The 20,475-nt window shown below is 40.2% G+C and overlaps 1 long non-coding RNA gene across 4 annotated transcripts in view; it reads left to right on the top strand.

Moving 5' to 3' along the window:
* Nucleotides 1–20,475, top strand: part of LOC138118573 (uncharacterized) — a 142,809-nt gene that overhangs the window by 108,586 nt on the left and 13,748 nt on the right. For 3 of the 4 annotated variants that reach the window (XR_011155216.1, XR_011155215.1, XR_011155213.1), the window contains exon 3: nt 18,633–18,734. This is a non-coding gene — a long non-coding RNA (uncharacterized lncRNA). Of the gene's footprint in view, nt 1–16,998; nt 17,188–18,632; nt 18,735–20,475 lie in introns of all 4 variants that reach the window. The other variant, XR_011155214.1, reaches the window with a different exon arrangement.

Raw genomic sequence — 20,475 nt, 5'->3', positions numbered from 1 at the left:
CAGCTCTTGTCTTTGCTGGTTGCTGCCACTGCTGTTACCCTCCCCCTCAAAACAGATGGTGTTGCTTTCCTTCTGTTGAGTCTAGTTTGACCATTTTTGTTTATCATACAAACCTCTTGAGGCTTTTATTCAATCTCTAGGGAGCTTTAAGTCTGATCCTGCAGTCTTACACAGTTCATGTATTAAAATTCAGATTAGGAAATTAATATATTTTGCTGTGTCATTTCATTTACCATTAAGCTTTAGTTTTACTTTTTGCTGTCTTGTTTTGGTTGATACACCTTCTAAACAGGTTCTTCTGTTCTTAAAGCTCATTCAGAATCAGGTTACCTTTCTTTTCCCCCAAAAAGAAATATTGGCATCATCATAAAAGTATGGTATTTATGTATGAATGCCATATTTATACCAGTTAATATGAAAATATATTGGCTTGCAAAAAGTATGTGCTTAACCTAAGGCATATAGATTTCTTTCTTTTTTTGCTGAGCTTTTCAAATGGAAAATACTAACTAGCTGCTGGCTCAGTATGAAATATATACATGTGACATTCAACATTAGAGCTGGGTGAAATACATGTAGTAAAAGACTTATTAATTGCTCTAGGGAATCGAAGAATGAGAAGGAAATAGAAAGACAGTGAACTCTTTTACAAAAAGAAATAACAGACCCCATTGTTGTGTATATCTGGCTGAGGAATAAATTCAGTCTCTGCTACAATCTAATATCCTTTATTTATGAATTTATGGGACTCCATATGGAAAATAAAAGGCAGTTATGGATCAACAGGGAGGAATTGTGGGCACAAGAATTTCATTAAAAAGAAATGCTTACAACTTTTCTTTTGCTGTTCTGTTAAAATAAACATGAGCAGACCAGTTGTCTGAAGGAAGATGTCCACTCCTGAGGTACTCTTGACTAAATGTCTGGGAATGGAAGTGTTGATATAGAAATATCTAGATGGAAAACAGAACAGATGTAAGAAGTCTGCTACTTCTGTGCACAAAGGAGGCTGAGAAGGTTCACAGACACTTGCACTTAAATTCATATTTAGATATAGCTTTCTGCTTTTTCTTCATGTGCTTGTCTGTCCAACCATAATTATTCATCCTCCTTTTTCTCCAATTACATGCTGTATAATGTTTAGCAGCTATTCCAAGAAGCAGCTTATTCCTGTGTGACAAGATTTAATTAAACTTCCACTGAAATAATTAGTGAGGGTATCTCAAAAGGCTTTTTAAAATCAATGCAGTACTGAGAACCAAATAGAGTTAACACTGTCATCAAAGATCAAAGTCACCAAAGAATGTGACTGAAAATTAAACCCCCAGCAACAGTGTAATGAAGAAGCATACTGAAGTAGTTGTGATTTTCTGCCTCTTGGGTCCTACCTACAAATTGATTTGACATGGACAATTTCCCTCAGGAAGCTTAAAAATAGTAAATTTCCATTAATTACATAGCAAAGAATGTTCTTTCTATAATTTATAATCCATTAGGAAGTTGGTTTCGGTTTTTTTTTGTTGCCTCTTTCTCCCTTTATCTGGGTTTTGTGCTTTGCCAGTGGAGGTTGGCTGGGGTTGGTTTGGGTGGTTGTTTGGCAGAGGCACAGAAATGGAGCCGAGGAGAGTAAAGTGCCTGAAGCATGAGATTCCTTGGGCACAACAGAAATCCCAGGCTGCAGGCACATTCTTGAGGATCTCAGATCTCAGGAGGCCAAGACAGCAGCTTTTCCCAGTAATGTGTAGCCTGTTGTTTGCTTCAAGCAGGACACTCTTATCCCTTTGTGGGGAGTAATTTGTATGATGAACCAAATCCTCCCTCTGCCTGGGGACTGTGCCTACATAAATTGAATCAGGGATTGATTGAGTTTTGCAGGAGGTGGATGAAGGTGCCTTACTCAGCAACGCAGGGTGCATTGGAATTTCTGCCCTGGCTGCAGTGCTGTGCTGAGCTGCTCTGGGTGCAGCCAGGATCTGCAGAGCTGCAGGAACGAGTGGGGCATGGTTTGTTCTCCCCATGACCGAACAGGAGAGGTTGCTCCAGTGAAGGTAACTCTGCAGAAGGAAATGCTCGAAAACCTTCTCATCTAGATTGCATTATGGGTCATTTTTTTCCTCAGGCATTGACATTTTATGGCTCCCTCTTTTAATTTTAAGCACCATACTACACAGTGAGCTTCTGGAGTTCATGGCTGTACAACACCACCTAGGCCATAAACTTGGTGAGATTTTAAACTGGCCTTTTACACGTGTGTGTGCAAGATTCTTCAGAGCTGCAAGTGTGGAAAACATGAATCTGGCAAATGACGAAAATGCCATAGCCTCAGGTCACGAGACAATGGTTCATGAGGGAGCACTTGCCCACCGGTGGGAAGTGTGAGTGGCTGCTCTGCCCAGTCCCTGTGAGACTGCCAGGAGGGTCAGGGCAAGGCAGGAGCCTGAGCCAGCCTGGCTGGCCTGTGGGAGCATCTCGGATGCTGGGACCTCCTCCTCCTTTGTGCCAACAACTGGAATGACTGCTGAATTTCTGTAGTATTTATGACTGAGCTCTTCTGATTTACACTGCATGATGCTAAGGAGTGCATCCCTGAGTAGAAATGTATTAAAATATCAAGAGCTCACAGAGGGAAGGGGTTTAGTGGGTATGTGCTATATGGCACAGGTTTGTCATCTCTTCTGAGCTGTGCTGTGCTTGGGCCAAACTGTGAAAAGCTGAATAATTTATTCAGAAAGTTATGCTAACTCAGTATGGCACCAAAACACTGAAGATTGATGAATAATTAATAAAAAACATTTATTCTGCAGCCATGTCCTTGTATGAGTCACTCAAGCCTTACTGAATATGCTCAGCACTCAAATGCAATTTTCTGTGCCTGCAGGAGCAGGATTCCTTCAGTGTTTCTGTTCTGCAGAAAATAATTCCTTTAAAGCCTCCTTAAGAATTTCAACTAAATAATTAAAATCAGGAACAATAAGCTATGTTTTTGATATGTAGATAGGTATGTAAATGTGTGAGTTTCTATATCTGTAGGTATATAAATAAATAAAATTGAGGCCAGTCTGTAAGCAGTAGGAGAAAGCTGGGACTAACTACAGTAAAGTACAGTCCAAGTAGATGTGGTAGAAAGTTACTGCAATCTAAAAATGTTTTTCCCCAGTGACATAGCACCTTCAGGGGAAGTCAGTGCTGGAAAATGGCTAAAAGGCTGGGTTTGGGTTTTGAAGTGGGCATGAAACAGCAAAAACTTAAGCTTAAAGTTGTAGCAACATGTTGTTAATGTAGTGTTAAATATTATAGTTATTTTTTACACCCTGCTAAATTCCTTTGACAAGGAAAACCATATTTTATAATAAAGGATAGTAAGTGGAAGGCTTGAACCTCTTAAATTACCGTGTATGTCATGATATTCCAGAGATTAAATTTTGAGGTGCTCTGTCTTCAATATATGTACAAGGGTAAATCAAAGCATTGACTGATAAGTATTCAGCATAACTCCCATGCCATGTGGGATTGGCAGTGGAGGCATGAATTGCTCATTTTTTGAAGGTGAAAACCTGATCCTGTTAAAAAGCCTTTACTGCTGAGAATCCTCATCCACATTCATAAATTTCATTGTATTCAAGCAAGGGAGGCTGTGGTGTGTTCTCTTTGAGAAATAAGGTAGATTTTTAGAATAAAGATCTTAAATATACTTCTGAACTAATCCTACTGAATATGCCTTATGGCTATATGTCTGTGGCACCATAATAAACTATTATTTAAAATACACAGTCAGATATTTCAATATTTTTACTTCTATCCACTTAGAATGATTGTTTTATGGTCTGATTCATCTGCAGTCTCATACTTGAGCAGAAAAATAAGCCTGGTGCTTGGCAATGTATTTTTTTTTCCTAGGTTCTCTGCTGAAATGTTTAGGTATAGGGTCTAAAATGAGTCTTCTGATAGTAATAATTAGACAGGATGAGACCACAGAGGAGAGGAGACCTGGTATTTACAGAATAATGAAAATTACCTCTGCCTAAGTGATGGTGGGAAAAAAAGAGGTTTTAAAGATTTTTTTTTCTCATTTCCTAATTTCTAAAAAATTGTTGGAGAATGTGGCAGTCACCTCTATAATCACACTTGACTGATTTATGGATAACCACAGTGTAGTGCTCATTCATTAGGGCTTACATATATATAACAAAAACATTTTCCTAAATGCCCCTTGGATAATTAAATAAATGTCTTTGCCAAAGCAGGCTTTGAATCACGATAATGTCCTGGGAGGCTATCGTCACTTCCAGCCACCATAATCATCATCTCAGAGAGTGGAAATACACTTAATCAGCAAACCACACTACTCTCTGTGAATGAGCAAGGGAGGTGGCCTGCAGGCCTTTGATCAGGCTGGATGAATAACTCAGTGTTTACAGTGAACTTGTCCCTTTAGTGCTGGGAGTTGAGGATTGCTCACGGAGCTGGAATGCTGGGGTTTGTGGATGGCAACTGCATGCAGTGCTTATCAGCTTGGTTTCCCTGGCTGATGCTGGTCAGTAAATGAATATTCTTATTTAAGGGTATTAGGGCAGTTACAGCTCCATGGGGAAGGACTTGAAGTATTGCACCTGTTTTAAAGTGTAAGAGTGGTTTGAACTGGGTGAGTCACAGCGTCAGGCTGGAGCACCCGGGACATCCCATTTGCTGCAGCTAGGCGTGTCTGCAAATTTTGGAACATTTGAAGCTAAATCTCCGGGTGATTTTCTTTTCTCGTTCTTTAATTTTTTTTTCTCTTTCAAGCTGTTGCTATCAATACTGATTTTGGTATCTGTCGATTTAATTTCTATGCTGCAAGTACCTTACATAATAGCTTACTGTGGTGTGAATGTAATGATTTGTTATATTTTTATACTGCCAGAAATTTACCTGTCTGGGACCACAGGTCTGTTTCATATTGTTTATTAAACCAGTGTCTTCATGACATAAAGCAAAGAGGCACAAGAAATGCAAGAGCTCAGTCGCAGTGCTCCCGGCAAGAGAAAAGGGTGCACACACAGCGGGAGGGGAAGGTCTCCCAGGGAATACTGAGGCAGATCGGGTCACTGAAGCCAGAAGAAGCATTCCAGCTTACAGTGCTTCTGACAGGAACATGCTTGAGATTGTCTCAAACTCACGTCTGGTGTGCAAACTGTTAAGGTATGGGACACAGAGTGTGGGATGCCTGAAGGCACAGAGATGCAAACCAGAACGACCTCGGACCACAATACACCAGGATTTGGGATATTTGCATGAAGTGCTCAGGTTGGGCATGTCATACAGCAATTGTCTAGGCAGTCTGTGGCTGATGAAAGAGCCTGTGCACGTTACAGATGAGCGAGTTAAGCTTTAAAAAATAGAGGTTGAGGTGTGAGCAAATGAAGACAAGACATGGTTAGTGTATATCTTCTTTCAAAAGGTTAGCTGTAGGGAAAATACAAATCGTGGTGGATAAGTTTGAGATGACATAAGGCTGTTGTCAGTCACCTGGTGAGGCTGTTCCCAGAACAGCTGCTGCTGAAGAGCTCCTTCCCTTTGTGTTCCTCTGGAGCAAATCTTTGCACATGCTCCTGATGGCTGCTCTGGAGAGGTTTCTTCTGAACCCATCTGCTGCTGGCAGAGATGGTTGGGAGATGGTGGGGAAGTGGCAGCACTGTTTTAGCAAGCAAAACTTAAACCTTTTTGTTTTTACTAACAAAATGTGTGTGTCTGTATGATGGAACAAAGAGAGAGACCATCTTTTGCTAACTCAGGCATTCCTTTTTTCTCTCCTCCAGCAGCTTTTAGGTCAGTCCAAGAGGGGAAAATATCCACAGGTGAAAAGTGAGACTTCTCAATATTTGGTGACCCCCAAAGCAAGCATGTGTAGGCAAAAGATACATTGCCATAGGTACTATTTAATAAATAAAATGAAACATGAGTGTTTTGATTTGTTTCAAAGGACTTTAGAAGAGTTAATAATTCTGGGGAGGTCATCATCATTGAGTTCTTGATCCATTGCTCTATTTCCTGTTGGAACCAGATGGAAGATGGAAGCTTATCCTAGTGAGTCTGTTTGGTGAGAAGGTTATACTTTGCTACCACCTGGAGACAGGAGCAAGAACAAGGGGCATAGGGCATCTAGAGACAGTTGGTGTCTAAAATATCATTTAAAGAGATGAGATACTGGGCTAACTGTAATACAGAAAAGGAAATGCAGGGTGCCTGAGGGACTGGATGTGATAGGAGTCTGTGTGTATTGGCAGTGTCATGTAAAAGTGGGAGACAATGTACATTTCCAAACTTGGAGAAGCAGATGGGATTGAAAGTGAGATTGTAATTGTTTTAATGTTGTGGATGAAATTTTCATGAATTAGTTTATCCTTAGCAATAAACCTTTTAAAAACACTCTTCTTGGTGAGCCCTGTTTCCAGTATGCAATGGAAGTTACAAAATAAAGCTGAGGGGAAATGCCATGCTGAGCACAACTAATGTTTGCCTGACTGCAGTGATAAACAGCCAGAAAGCTGTGTTTATGCATGAAAATTGTTCTTCTGGCTTTAGTTACTTTAAAGAAAAGTATTTTTCAAAATAGCCTGAGAAGTCTTTTTTCCCAGCGCTCTGTGGAGTTCGTGTTGCAGCTTTGCTCTGGAGATCCAAACCCATAGAGGAGAGCACGTTATGTGAAATAACTGGAAAATGGAGCTTTGTAAAAATGTCTTTTGAAGCAATGTGGAATTGGCTGGTTGCCTTCTATTTGCTTCTAAGTTCTCCAATTGTTTAAATACCACCTTTGTAACAACAGTGCCATTCACTTGACAATTTGTCTTTTTATTCCTGATAATATGCATGTTAGATACAAAAATAGCCATTCTACTTGTGATCATCAAACTTTAGCTGAATTTCAGACAAAGAATTTGGCAGATCTCAGATAAAATATTACAGAGCAGATCAAGCAGGCATTAATATTTGTTGCTTATACACTTTTTGCTTTGAAATCTCTATTGCTTCTGACATGTTAAAAAATAACAAGCTATTGTTCCCCCAAAACACAATCTGAAGTACATCTGAGTGGACTATTGCACTATTTTTGCATGGGGATACGTCTAGTGGAACAACAAAGACTAAATGTTATAGTGCAGGAGGGTTTTACAAAGCACCCCCTGTCCCTGCAGCGCTTTGCAGGGTGCTGGTGTGGCTCCAGCTTGGCCAAGACACAGCCAGGCTGCCCTGTTTCAGTTTGGACAGGAAGGACTGGACTGGCACATGTGTTTCCCTGGGTAGAGCTGTGCCTGTGTGGGACCCAGCTGTGTGTATTACTGAGGGTAAAACACTTCGAGGTTGAGAGACCTGTGCTGCATTTTCCAGTGAAAACCTGGGCACTGACTGACTCGATGGAAAAGTTCTTACCCCAGTCTCATCCCAGGCTGTGGTCAGAGGAGTGAGCTCTGTTCATGTAGATCAATTTGTCTAAAAGTGGTCCTAGTCAAGAACACAGCTGTCTTGTGGCTTTAGTGGGATGAGTTGTGTATTTAAGTTGCTTAGGTGTTGGAGAGGCTGGAAATCTGGTATTTGGAATTTCAGTCTTTTGCTTTTTTGAGACACCCTTGGGTTTTCTGTCTTTGAATGTTACAAAGGTAGTTCCTGATTTATTATCTGTTTCTTGCAGTTAATGAAATTAAAACATTTTGAATAAATAGAATGCAGCAAAACTCTATGGGTAAAGTTTTGCAAAGCTGTGTTGGGTACAGTAATCCTGACTATGAGCCTGGTGAGCAGGACTGCAGAAATAGTCCTAGAACTTCACCACTTATTTTCCAAAAGCACTGGAATATATTGGTTCTTAATCACTCTGAATGTAATTAGCTGTAAAAAATGAATGTACCTGATTTCTGATCATAAATCCATACTTAAATTGTGGGATATTTTAAAGCTGCACATTTGAAGGATTAGAAAGCAGAAGAAAGCAGCATTGTTTCTTTATCTTCAAGCCACATGCAAACGGTGGCATCCAAGGACTGTCTTTTTGATAAGCTCAATATGGCTTATCTCCCAATAGAAGTATACATTATTCTTCCCTTTAAATGTGTTCTGGGATTCAGATTATTTTCAGCTGTTCCCTTTCTCCCCTTCTCAGTCTCCAACTTCGTTTTGTTTTTAACATGCAGAGAAAATGGTTTGCTTCAAAATATGTATCTTTTCATAACATAAATTCAAGGAGTGGATGGGGAAAGATGTATATGCTTGGCTGAGCTAATGAGAAAATGACTCAGTCTGTGTGTCTAACATCTCATATCACATAAAGTGGTTGACAAAGAAAAATGGATTTGCTGTAAATACTGGGAGTTGCCACAATAACTGATCATATTTTGTAGATTACAATGGGCTTAAAGCAGCAATAAACCACGAGCCTCACTGCCTGCTCTCTCTGAAGTTTATAAGTACCAAATGCAGCTCAGTAACAAATCCTCCAGGCTGTGTCAGAGGCCTGCACTGGGCAGGGGGCTGTAGAGCTGTTGGAAGGAAAATACTAAGCAATTGGAAAACTGCATTTTTAATATCTTTAACATTTTGTTGCAGTTGTTTCTTGCCCATCCTACATTCCTCACTTGCAGCAGTGTTCTGGGCAGAGAGCAGGATGGGCTCTCACGCTGTGCCAGAGAGGGGACGAGGGACCTGCCTGTGCTGCTCAGATAGGCAAATGCATGCCTGGGAATGTGGCCACGTTTTGGGAACTCAGTAGCTTTGTGCAGGACATGTTATTGCACTCCTTGCTGCTGGGGAGCTGGTTTGCATACAGCTGCATGTCTTTAAATACCATCAACTGAAATTAATTAGGTAGCTGCTCCTTAATTCTTTTGACTGTAACCCCATATCACAAGAGCACCATATTCAATCTGGCACAGGAGAGGCCCAGACCTAAATTAGCATCTACTCTAAATTAGCTTTAACCACTTGAAGACTGACTCATCTGGACTGGGTTAAAGTCATTAGTGGTGAACTCTGAGAGTGTTGTGCTTTGCTTGTGATGCAAGCATCTCCACAAAGGTTAATCCTGTGTTTCTTTGGTGTTAATCACTTGTAACCGAATGCTTGTAACATTTTGTTGATGTAGTTTAGAAAGGCAGGAGTAGGTGGGATTCCTGAAAACCAGGGTGAGCACGGAAATGCCATGTGTCTAGGATTCAGGGAGCGGGTGTGCTTTCCCCAGAGTGAACCCAGGCTCGCTAATGAAATGACATCTGTTCAATTGCTGTAATTGGCAAATGGTTAGCTTAATAGGAAGGTGATAATTTCCACTTACTAATGGGTGGTTCTGCTGTGAAAACATAAAATATATAGGAGAAATTTTGTTTGGAGAGCATTTTCTCCTTTCCTTGTGGTTAAAGTCATATAGTGGAACAACTTAGACTTTGTGCACTGATGCTTAGATGTAAATACCAATTTTAGGAGCAAAAGAAATGGTTCAAATCAACCCCACATCCATTTGTGATTATAGCAGACCATCATTAGAAGTGGGGCCAGAACAAATAAACCCTTCATAAATAGAAGTATTCCTCTGAGTGAAATAACTGTACTGAGGTCAAAAGGTCTACTTTTATATGTAGTGATTATTTGTATAGTTATGGCTTTAAGCTTCAGCTTGCAAAAATTTACATTGCTTATTACTTATAAAGAACATTGTACTGCTGAAAAAGTTGTTAGTCTGGTGATACTTAGCTCCAAGTATGACTTGAAGTAGGGTGGGTTTATTATTTAAATAGCTATTCAGCTGTGAATCCTTGAGATGTCTCAGTGCATGAACTATTGGCATTTTGCCATTTTTCATTATGATCAATGGGCTGATTTGCAAGGCAAGAGCCCTGCATCCCTCCCAGCACACGGCAGTGTGTACTGTGCCTTTGGATATGGAAATATGCCTTGCAACAGATGGACAAATATTATTGCTAGGCAACTGCACGAAGACAAAATAATCCTTCTTCAGAATTGCTCATGGAGCTTTATGCAGTCAGAGGATGCATTTTGTGTGTGTTTGTGTGCTAGGGAAAAACGATTTTTTGTTTGGTTTGTTGTCCTGTAACAGTGATGCTTTGGTGGTCTATGCCACTGCTTTGTGGCTGGTTTAAGAAATACTGTAGTGATAACTATGAAAATGTAATTTTTTTCCCCCCTCCTTACCTTAACAAACACCAAATGTAGCAACTGGCAGGAGGAAAATTTGGGTTTGTGTCCAGGCTGCTTGTTGCTGTTATGTTTCGTATTGCAGTCGCATCAGAGATCCTCCCTCTGAATTCAGGGCTTCCTGTTGCCTGGCGTTGTGCAGCCACAGAAGGGTCTGCTCACTGCCCTGATGGTTCTGTTGGGTAGATAGATGACAAACACAAAGGCTTGAAAAAAGGGAAAGCAATGATTTTCATCACAGGGGTTAGTAATAACAGCCCAAGAAGAGTGTGATTTAATAGGGTGCCATCAGAAGCCGGACTGTGCATCCCAGACAGACCACAGACCTTTCTGTTTCAGAGCCTGGAGCAGGATAAACCTCTGCCAGAGCCTGAGTGGGGTACAGAAATACAGCGTTGCTTAGGAACTGGATTCCTCCTGGTTTCCCTTATTTGTTTGTCCTTGATAGCAGCCCAAAATCTGGTGAGTGGCCTTGCAGAGGAGAATGAAGTTACCATTCTGAGGTTTCTATTACCATCACTGCTGCCATAGAAGTAAGACTTTCCACTTCTGTGATGTTTATTTTAATCTCTTTTCACAGACATTATGTGTGAATGAGGTGTTAAATATTATGACTTAACTTTGAGAACGTAGACGGATAAGTTGCACAGAGGACAGGTCCTTATTAAGGCTGCTTTCAGATGAGGTCCTTAAATCTACCTGATCACAGTAAAAGAAGGGTGATGGTGGTGTGAACCAGGCCCAAAGAATCAAGATGGGAATGGGCTTCTCTTTCTAGAGACCTCTTAGAAGGGGAAAGGTAGTACTGCCTTATAAGGGTTCTGCAGTTTGATGTTTAGTTCTGCTTTTCTTTTATATATTCCTATCTTAGATGTTGGCCTCATCCACCCAAGGGCTAAATGCTTGGAAAGAATTTTGATCCTTTATGGCTGGTTTAAGAAATACAAACAATTATTGGTATGTTCATTTATTCACTGCTGATTCTCACAGGTTTTATGATGCTTTAGGTGTGTACTGAGAGCTACAAAGCTCAGCTTGCAGAATTTCAGTGTGAATTGTGATTAAGGTTTGTGTGATTTAACTCCTCAAAAATTACTCAGGTGTGGTTTGTGGGCTGATTGTAGTTCTCAGTCTTTAACCATGAGTTAAATGCTTTGTTTGTTGCTCCATTCCCAACTGTTGTAGAAAACAGTTGATTATGATCAGTTTTCTATCATTTGCATTCAAGTGTGGGTTTCTTAAGAATTCCTAATACATTAGAATTGCTTTTTCTGAAATAGCAGCCTCAGGAAAATTTAAAAGTTAATACTACCACCCATGACCACTAGACCTTGGAAGTTTTCCATCTATCTTCCTTATCATACCTGGCTCCTTGCCTGTCACTGTGGCTCTGCTGTAGTTGTTAAACCCTTGGGAATAGCTGGTACCTGTTCCCTAAGACCATTGTTCTTGTGTGTTCCATCATAGCAGCCTCCTCTCCTCTTCTTGGCTCCTTTTTTTGTTCAATAACTTTAAAGCTAAGTCTCTCTCTAGTATGTTTAGGAGGCCAGCACCTTTTTTGACAGGGTGTCATTTGAACCAGAACTGTTCTCTTGTGCATGGGATTTCTGCAGCCTCCTGGTTCAGACTGATTATATCATTACAGATATTTTCATTTGCTGGATGTGACCCTTGCTCTCCCACTCCGTTTAAATGTTCTTCTTTCTGAAGACAGAAGTGTCCAGAGCCATCCTTAGTGCCTGCAAATACTCCCTACCTTTTGTTCATAAATTTTTGAAAATCTCCCTCAGGTTATTTTGCCTGATAGAGACGTGCTCATGTCCAGATGCATTTAGAGTTCACTCACCTAACTGAAACAAATTGAGGAAAAAATGTGTTTTTTTTTTTTTTTATTTTTTCCTTTTAGTTTTACAGACAGATAATGCCTTTTCAAGGTGTGTTCCCACCAGGTGAGTGTGTCCTGGCTGTTCAGGATGTGCAGTCACTGGGCTCTGTGTCCAGTTCCTCGGTGTCACTGAGTTCAGGCAAGGCTGTCTCAGAGCCCCAGGACTGTGTGGGTGCCTCCTCCCTGTGCTGTCCTGTCGAGCTCCAAAGCCTCCAGCTCAGACCCTGGCTGTTGTGTGAGTGGGGCTTTTCCACGCTGGGAGCAGCTCTGTAGTGACCTGGATCGCTCAGAGAAGGGAACTGAGGAAAAACCACTTCAGAGGAGGCAAGGGAGAGGCATAGGGAGATGTCCTGAGCGGGATTATCTTTTAGAAGGAAAAGTCAGAGATCAGAGTAGCCAGTGAAAACAGCAAAGGGCTCCCAGGGCTGGTGTCCGTGGTGGGAGTGAGCAACTGGGCTGGGCACATGGAGCATGTGAAGGTTTTGGGTAGTTTTGCCTTAGATTAGGAGAAAACAGCCAAGCCTGTAAACCCATGTGTTAAGTAGCTGTGCAGCTCCCTGCTGCTCCCAGAGAAGAACAAACTGGGTTGCAGGCAGAGTGTGGTAAATGAAAAGGTTTTTGAAATTATGTGGAGCTAAAAATGAGTTAATTTCTCCAAATGAGTAGTAGGGAAAGGGAAGAGGCAAACACTATTGGAGAGAATTGGGTGAGGGAGGAGGAGAAGGAGCTGTTTCCAGGCTGCTGTGGATAATTCTCAGTGTGAATGAATGACAGACGAGTTTGGCTTCTTCACTTGTGGAGCTGGGCTTACTGAGAGGAGAGATTGCAGCTAGATTGGAAAACTTCTGTCATAACTGAGAAAGCAAAAATACCAGGTAATGATCAGTGATGTCTTTTGTTTCATACACGTCATTTAAGAGGAAAAGCACATAGCAACAGTAGGAGAGACTTTTAATATGTTGTAGGCAGGGAGAGTATGTTATATCAAAGGGATGACATAACACGTGTGCCAGCAGCAAAGTGCCAAAGGTGACATTTTTATTCCTGCAGCACTGTACACAGCATTGCTGAATTTGGTAAATACGAGAAGCTTGGAAGGGAATTAGCTGAGATGAACTTTGGTTGGCTTAAGGGACTTGAGTTTATTTGTGCTTTTTTCATTAGGCCCATCTCAGAGTAGAAAAGGTTATTGCAAAAGGGAGGCTGCAAAAGGAAATGCAGTAGTGGTGGTGCAAGGGTTCGGGCAATTCTGTAATTTTAGCACTTAACAATTGTAGTAATTTCTTTCACATATTAAAATCTGCTCTCTTATGTTCTCTCGAAGACTGCTAATTTAGCTTGCCAAATGCAAAAAAATCTTCTCTAAAAAACCCTATCCAAACCAAAGCACTTTCATTTTTATGTGCATGTTAGTCATTGAGCTGCATGTAAATATATATAAGCTGATATTTTAATATAGTGATTTAATGTGATATTAATATAGTGATTTAATGTGAGAAAACTATGAACATTCAGAGTAGGTTTTTAAAAGAAATATACAATTTTAAGGAGCAGCAATTACATGGTTTTCATTCTGCTTTTGTTTTTATGCTAGTATGGACATTTTTAGAGTTACACATGGCTTTTAGCAAGCTCTCTATTTGTTTGTCATTTCTGAAGATATGGATCACCTACCCAAATTACGTATATTGTTACTCAAGATATCTTTTTTTGGTTTTGTTGTTCATAATCAGTGGAAAATACCTAATAAAATAAAATGCCTTTTAAAATTTTGGTAGATCATTATTTAAAAATAATAGTGAGTTTGATGTAATGAAGGGAGCATGCTGTGGAGCAGGTAAGGGAAAAAGCAAACCATTTGTTCCCAAAAGTGTTGGGAACAAATAATTCAACATTGTGGTGCCAAGAGGAGCTGTGCTTCTCTACGGACTGCTTCTGAAGCAGCTCCAACCCCTTCATATGCTGCTAACACCTCTTTTTCAGTGGGGTCTTAGTGGGCCTTGGGTCCCCTGTACCCCCGACCCCAACATCCTGCAGGTCATCACTGGCTTCTCCAAAGGCCCCTGTTGGGACCATCCCTGGCTGCTGCCCACAGCTTCTTACATCAGCAGCAAAATGAGCTGGGAAAGGACAGTAAGGCATTTTGGCTTCCATTGCATACACACTGGTGACACATCCACTCCCTGACTCGGCAAACTGTTCCTCAGTCACAGTCACAACCACAACTCATGCTGGTACCATGTAATATCTCTCAAATATCAAAATTCTCCAAATGTATCAGCTAAGATTGTAAGAAATGGCAGTTCTGCTTTAGAGATGAGTAAGGAGAAGTAGAGGTAAGAGGAAGCATGAACTGAGCACTGGTGTTTGTGGTTCCAGGTGTGCTGTAACTCTCTGTTACACAGCCCCTCAGTCTCTAACTCAGGCTTTGCTTTTGCACCCATTTAACAGTTGCTAACTAAAGCTTCAGAAATACTTTTTCTTTTCTTATGAATAAGTATTAGGGAGAATCTTGATCTATAACATCAGTGTTCTGTCACCTACTATATAAGTTTATAATTAACCTGTTATTGGAGAAGTGTCATCTTTCTCATGGCCTTCAGAATGATCAGGCACTGAAAGGATGCAGTTGGGTCACTAAAAAGTAAATCAACCTGTGCATGTGGTGGTGACATCTTGTGTAGACAGAAACTTTGCATCTCCTCTGAACTTAATTCACTCCCCTCTGCCTCTCTGGGCTGTGGGCACTGAGATTATTTGGCAGCTGTTTGCTGTAGTAGTAAATTTGGAAATAATTCAGTGAGCTGTAGTAGGAAGCCAAGGCTTCTGACAATTGCCAGAGGCTTCTGCAATCCTCTGGTGCTACAAATCATCACGACCTTGCGATGCTGCCCCGACTCGAGAGTGCCAGAAAGGAGGAGTGCCCGACGCGCTTGGTGTGGGAAGAGACATCAGCCTCTGTCGGTGCCTCCCTCTTTCTGCTGCGACCTCATTGTTTGGGGAATTGGGAGAGCCATAAATAAGAGAGATTAAATTCTGCTGCCAAGACAGAAGTTTGGCTTTAAAAAAATCATGAGTTCAGAATAGTCATGCTTGTGTGCAAGATGGCTGTGTAAATCTGGGTCAGATAATCATAATTTGGAGCCTGGGACTGCTTGTAAATCCTGATTTAAGATGCTGAAGTTCTTCTTTGGTGTGGCTTTGTTTGGGGCTAATGAGTGTTTCCATGACACCTGTTGTAAAATAACACTGTTTCCATGATAGCTGCTGTTCTCGCTTGTTTTTTTAAGCTATATTTGAACAGGCATGTCTGCTGACATGTTTGTTCTTGAATTAACTGAGCTCTCAGGGGATAAGTACCCATTGCAATTATGAGCATTTAAATGTTTTGCAAAGTGTAAAATATTTACACATTCTGAAAGCAAGAGGAATTGGTGTTTCCTTGATATGACTTTCCTTGTCTGAAATGTTTTGACTTTGTAGTTTACACATAACCCATTATTTTAGACTTTTTTTTTCCAGCATTTTTGTTCAAATGCTGCAAACAATAAGACTTAAAGCCCAGAAAGTCGGGAACAGTATCAGTTTTTCTTGATGATAAATGTTTACACTGCAGACCCAGTGTGCTGCTACTGCTGTTTTCTCCCACATTTAAGTCTTCTGATCTGAGACCACCTCGTTGTGTTAGCAGGGATGCCAGCACTGCTGCCTCACAGTCTAACTCATATTAACGAACCTTTCTTCGCAACTACTTGAAATTTTAATGAGATTTGTGTTTCTGAGGCCTTCAGCACTTCCCACAATTACCTTGAGCTTGAAAAGTCTTCAAGAGAATGTTTATATTAACATTATCAAGTAAAAATATATTTTGTGGCACTGGGGATGCTGATGGGCGGGTGAGGATTCTTCAGTTCATTCTGTGATCTTTTAAAATGTTGATTTAAAAGAGTTATGCCTCTTGCCATGATCATATCTGCCCGTCAGTCAGTCCTGGTGACACAGTTCCATTGGAGGTGGCATTCAGCTGGCCAGGAGTCCTGTCAGCTCCACCACCCACACAACGCCCTTGATGAATCCCTTGCTCTGCCTGGCTCCCCTTTGAGATCACCTGTACTCAGAACCTGGGGGATTCTGTAAAGCAAAGCTGGGGTGGATGAGCCACTGATCAAACTAAAACATGCTACTCATTTTTCTGTGCAAAGAACAGACTTGGAGGAAATGGTGAAAAAAGAAAAAAGGCATCTCCTAAAAATGAACGAAGGCAGATTTTCAATGGTGTCTTGCAAGAACGTAGATCCTAACCTTTACATCTGTTATTGAATAGGCTGTAAATTAAGATAGTGCTCTCTCCGAAAGCAAGTGTAATGCTAGGTGTTGGGGAGTACTTTTTAGATGATATAATAAACCTTCAGAGATTTGAGGCTGAGTTATTTTCTAAATTTCAAGTGGAAAACGGAATGCTTGCCATTCTGATTGCATTCCAGGTAGAAGTTCTGTTTTCACCTCCCACTCCTGTTACCCAGGATTAGTCTCTGTCTCTTTTATTGAATACTGCATTATAATGTCAAGACTTATTTTTTTTAGAAAAATGAAAACCAGTTATGTTCACTGATCTACCTGCCCATTTCAGGTGCCTGCCTCACACCACTTTAATTTGAATAGGTTCCATCTGATCATATAAGCCTCTTACTCTACAAGCTCATGAGCACTTGTTTTGTTTCGTGGTGTGACTTGGTTCAGCTGCTGGGAGTGCTGAAAATGCTCATGAGTCATGGTGGGATTTGGCCTTTAAGTTAGATGTATGGAAATTATTACTTTGTTAGGTGCTAGTCTATTACAAAATCTTTTTTAGTCCTTACAGGAAATCCTAGTTCTTCATAATGTTTGGGTTTTTTCTGTGAGTTTCTTCTTTTCTTTTCCCCCCATTTTGCCAGGAGCACTGCATGGCTGAGAATGGAAAGCATTCTAGGAAGTCTGAATTGTTGGATAAATTACAGTAGAATTAATTCTGCCATTTCCTTTGAAGAAACAAAATGCTATTAAATAGAAATTAAATCACTTCTTTGTACCTTGGCATGTACCCGAGAACACAGGTGCTTGTGTCCTTCGGTGGCAAGAATTGGGTAAGCACAGAAACAATTTCCTGTCCATTTTGCATCTCTGCATGTAGCTTTGACAGTGACCACCCAATTCCCAGATTTCAAAATGTTTCTCAAGATTACTTATTTAAGGGTGAAATAATGTAGCACTTATCTGGACTATTTAATAACATGCAAATTCTTTTTGAAGTCTATAGAATCTTTAGTCATTTTATTGATGCAGATTTTTCACAACAAAGAAAACACTTCTACCTTCATAGGACGAAGGCTAAAATCTTTGCTGGGTTAACTACATTATTTTTGAGGTGTTCTGGGAAAAAATGGTCATTTATAGTGTGTATTGTTCTTGACTTAGGTGTTTCTTCATTGAAACTCTTCTTGAGATTGGTAGTGATAAAAAGCATTTGTCATCCAGTGCATGATGAGTGACACATGTAAAATGAGTTTATTTATTAGGTAAAGATTTTCAAAGCTGTACTGCTAGAAAACCAGTATTTTTCTTGCTATTTGCATTTATAGAAGCAATAAAGATCTTGAGATGTGGGTTAGCTAAAATTCTGAGCACATCAAAGGTTTAGAATTGCAAAATTTACACAAGAACTTTATTACTAGAATTCAGTAAACTTGGTAGAAGGTCCTTCTGTGTTATGTGGCGCAAAATTACACTTGGCCACATATAGAGTTTTTAATATCAAAATTTAGTTCAGATTGATCAAGGCCTTTGTAATTTCTTAGATAAAGTTGGTTTCAACTGCAGGTTTACAAGAAAACCTTTACTCAAAGCACTTTCAGGCATTGTTACTACATTTTTTACAGCCTTTTGCTAAAGCCTCTGTGCTTGGGTGCTTGATTGCTCCTGGAGTGAATATTGACTTTCTGCTGAGACAGACATGGCAAGCTGATGTGTTTTGTTTAATGTTTAAAAGCTACTCCAGCAGCCTGAGGTTCACATCCACCCTGGGACAGGAGGGAGAGAACAGAAAAGTAAGATGGAAAAAAAAAAATTCAGGAAAAAAAAGCATTTGTAAAAACAGTTATTGTTCAATAAATTCAAATCTTTCTCTGAATAATAGAAAAGCAGATTTTGAAAAGCTTCTAAATTGTTCCCTGAACTGAGGTCAAGGAAGAAAATAATGCCATTCACAGTAGAACACTGGTCAATAAGAAATCCAAATAGGTTGGTGCTTTTTATTGTGGTTATGTTTGACAGCATGAGTCGATGTGGAGATGCAGACCCTCTCCGTTTAGAAGCCTGAGTCCTTCTGTGTAAGTAAGTGAGAGATGTGCTTCCCACAGGCCATTTGGGACAAAGATAAATGCCTGAAGTGATGCAGCTTCTCTAAGAGACAGCGTTTTGTTTGATTCTGCATCTTGGCATGGCAACACACCCTTGCAAACTTGTGACGCTTTACTCTTAGTATCACATGCCAAAACAATAATTTTTTTCCTGATGTGTTTTTTTTCACCAGATGTGACTAGAGCCTTATCAGCAGAAATTACAGTAGCCAGGACAGCTGTATCCCCCTTGGTCCTGATGTACAAAGTCTCTTCGTCCCAGTTAATCTCAATCTGTAAGTGCAAAGATAATTGTGGTCTAAGTTTTGAAACGGGAGAGTCTTCTGGCACAAGTGATCTGCACTGTGTGCAGTTGCTAAGACAACTTTTGAGACAGTTTCTTTGATCTTCCTACTGCTCTGGATTCAGCTTTCCTTGACTTCTTACCTCTCTTGCACTGAACACTGACCCAGGCTGTCCTTCCACCACACCTCCTTGGCTTCTAAGAGATCCTTCCCTCCGTTCAGCCTTTCTCTCCATCTTCCCAGTGTGTTACTGAGAGCCACCTATTTGAAAATTTTCCATGTTGCCACTTCCACAGAAGCCTATCACACTGTCAGGACTGGAGTGCCTCAAAATATTTCTGCTGGGAAAAAAATGTGGAATGCTTTGCATTAAACCACTAAGCTTTTATAAAGCAGTGCTGCTTCTTCATGCCTCATTCTGTTTGGTCTTTTAATTTTTTTTCATATTTTAATTGGAAGTTATTTTAATTTTGGGTTATTAAAATTCAGTCATAGTAACACTAAATATGGTTAATTCTGTAGGAATTTAAATTAAGTGTTTTGAGCCTGCAGACCAAGTTAGATTAAATAATACTGCCATGTGCTAATAAATTTTTGTCTTCCAGGATTCTACCCACAAAGATACTGCACCAGAAAATTGAGGCAGTTGCTAGGGTTTCAAGCATATAAATTTGGAAGTATTCTAACTTTGAAAGATGTCAAAAAATGAGCCTGAAATGATTCTCTGTGTTCTATTCTCATCAAATTAATTCTGTTTGAGAAGCTGCATCTGTAGAGTTTCATTAGCATTGCTTCCAAACCCAGTTACCACCCTGCTTTCTGGTTCTTGTCTGATGGAGTTACTGAATTCCTCACTGGATGAGGTTATCTGGAGCCCTGAGGATAAAATTCTGAGAGATTTTATTGCTCTGATAGAATTTGTATGGATTACTTACTATCACCTGACTGCTTCTTTGTTATTTTATATATATGTTTATGACATCTCATATAAATTTGCAAATACGAACAGGATAGTACAGGTCACTTATGAAGGGATTTCAGTAGTCACTCGGCTAAAGCTCTATGGCTTGACATGGTCCTTCTGCATCATTTTAGCAAACTGACTAATAAGATGTTAAATGAGCTGTTTGGTGTTCCCATAGTCTTCAAGGTGACTGAAACTTGGATACCGTCTGTATTTTGCATAAACTTTCCTCTTCTTCATCACCTTAGACTGACTCTCCAATGTGTTAATTCTTCTCATTTATGATTTTTGATATAATAAAAACAGCTTACATAGCAGAGAGAGCCTTAATTGCACATTAAACTGCCTTCTTTGCTGAGCTGAGAGAACTCAATATAAAGCAAATTTGAATTAAAGTAGTGCTGGCCATGCTCAGAATTCATTAGCTGTTTAAAAATCTTAGTACTGTTAGCTAAACTGATGTGGCTTTGAATGCTGATAAGGCTGGAGGCATAAATGCTGTACGTGCTGTACTGCTGGGCTGTAGAAAGAATGGCTTAACCTGAACTCTGTCTTTTAATTATGCCTGATTTCAGTGGATTAATGCCTGTAAAGAGAAACGAAGATTTCCCATCAATACAAAAGAACAAAGCTTTCCTTGCTCCTGACAGACTGATTATGCACTGCCTCTGGTGTGCCCATAAAACTGACACCAGCCTGCTCCCAGTAACTGGGAACTTGCTGGGAGCAATATCCTGCTGCCCGTCAGAAAATCACAGCAGCCTTTTA

Source organism: Aphelocoma coerulescens, chromosome 14 (genome assembly GCF_041296385.1).
Source record: "Aphelocoma coerulescens isolate FSJ_1873_10779 chromosome 14, UR_Acoe_1.0, whole genome shotgun sequence".
NCBI classification, from domain to species: domain Eukaryota; kingdom Metazoa; phylum Chordata; class Aves; order Passeriformes; family Corvidae; genus Aphelocoma; species Aphelocoma coerulescens.
Note: the sequence above shows the minus strand (reverse complement) of the source record. Positions and strands in the feature narration are given on the sequence as shown.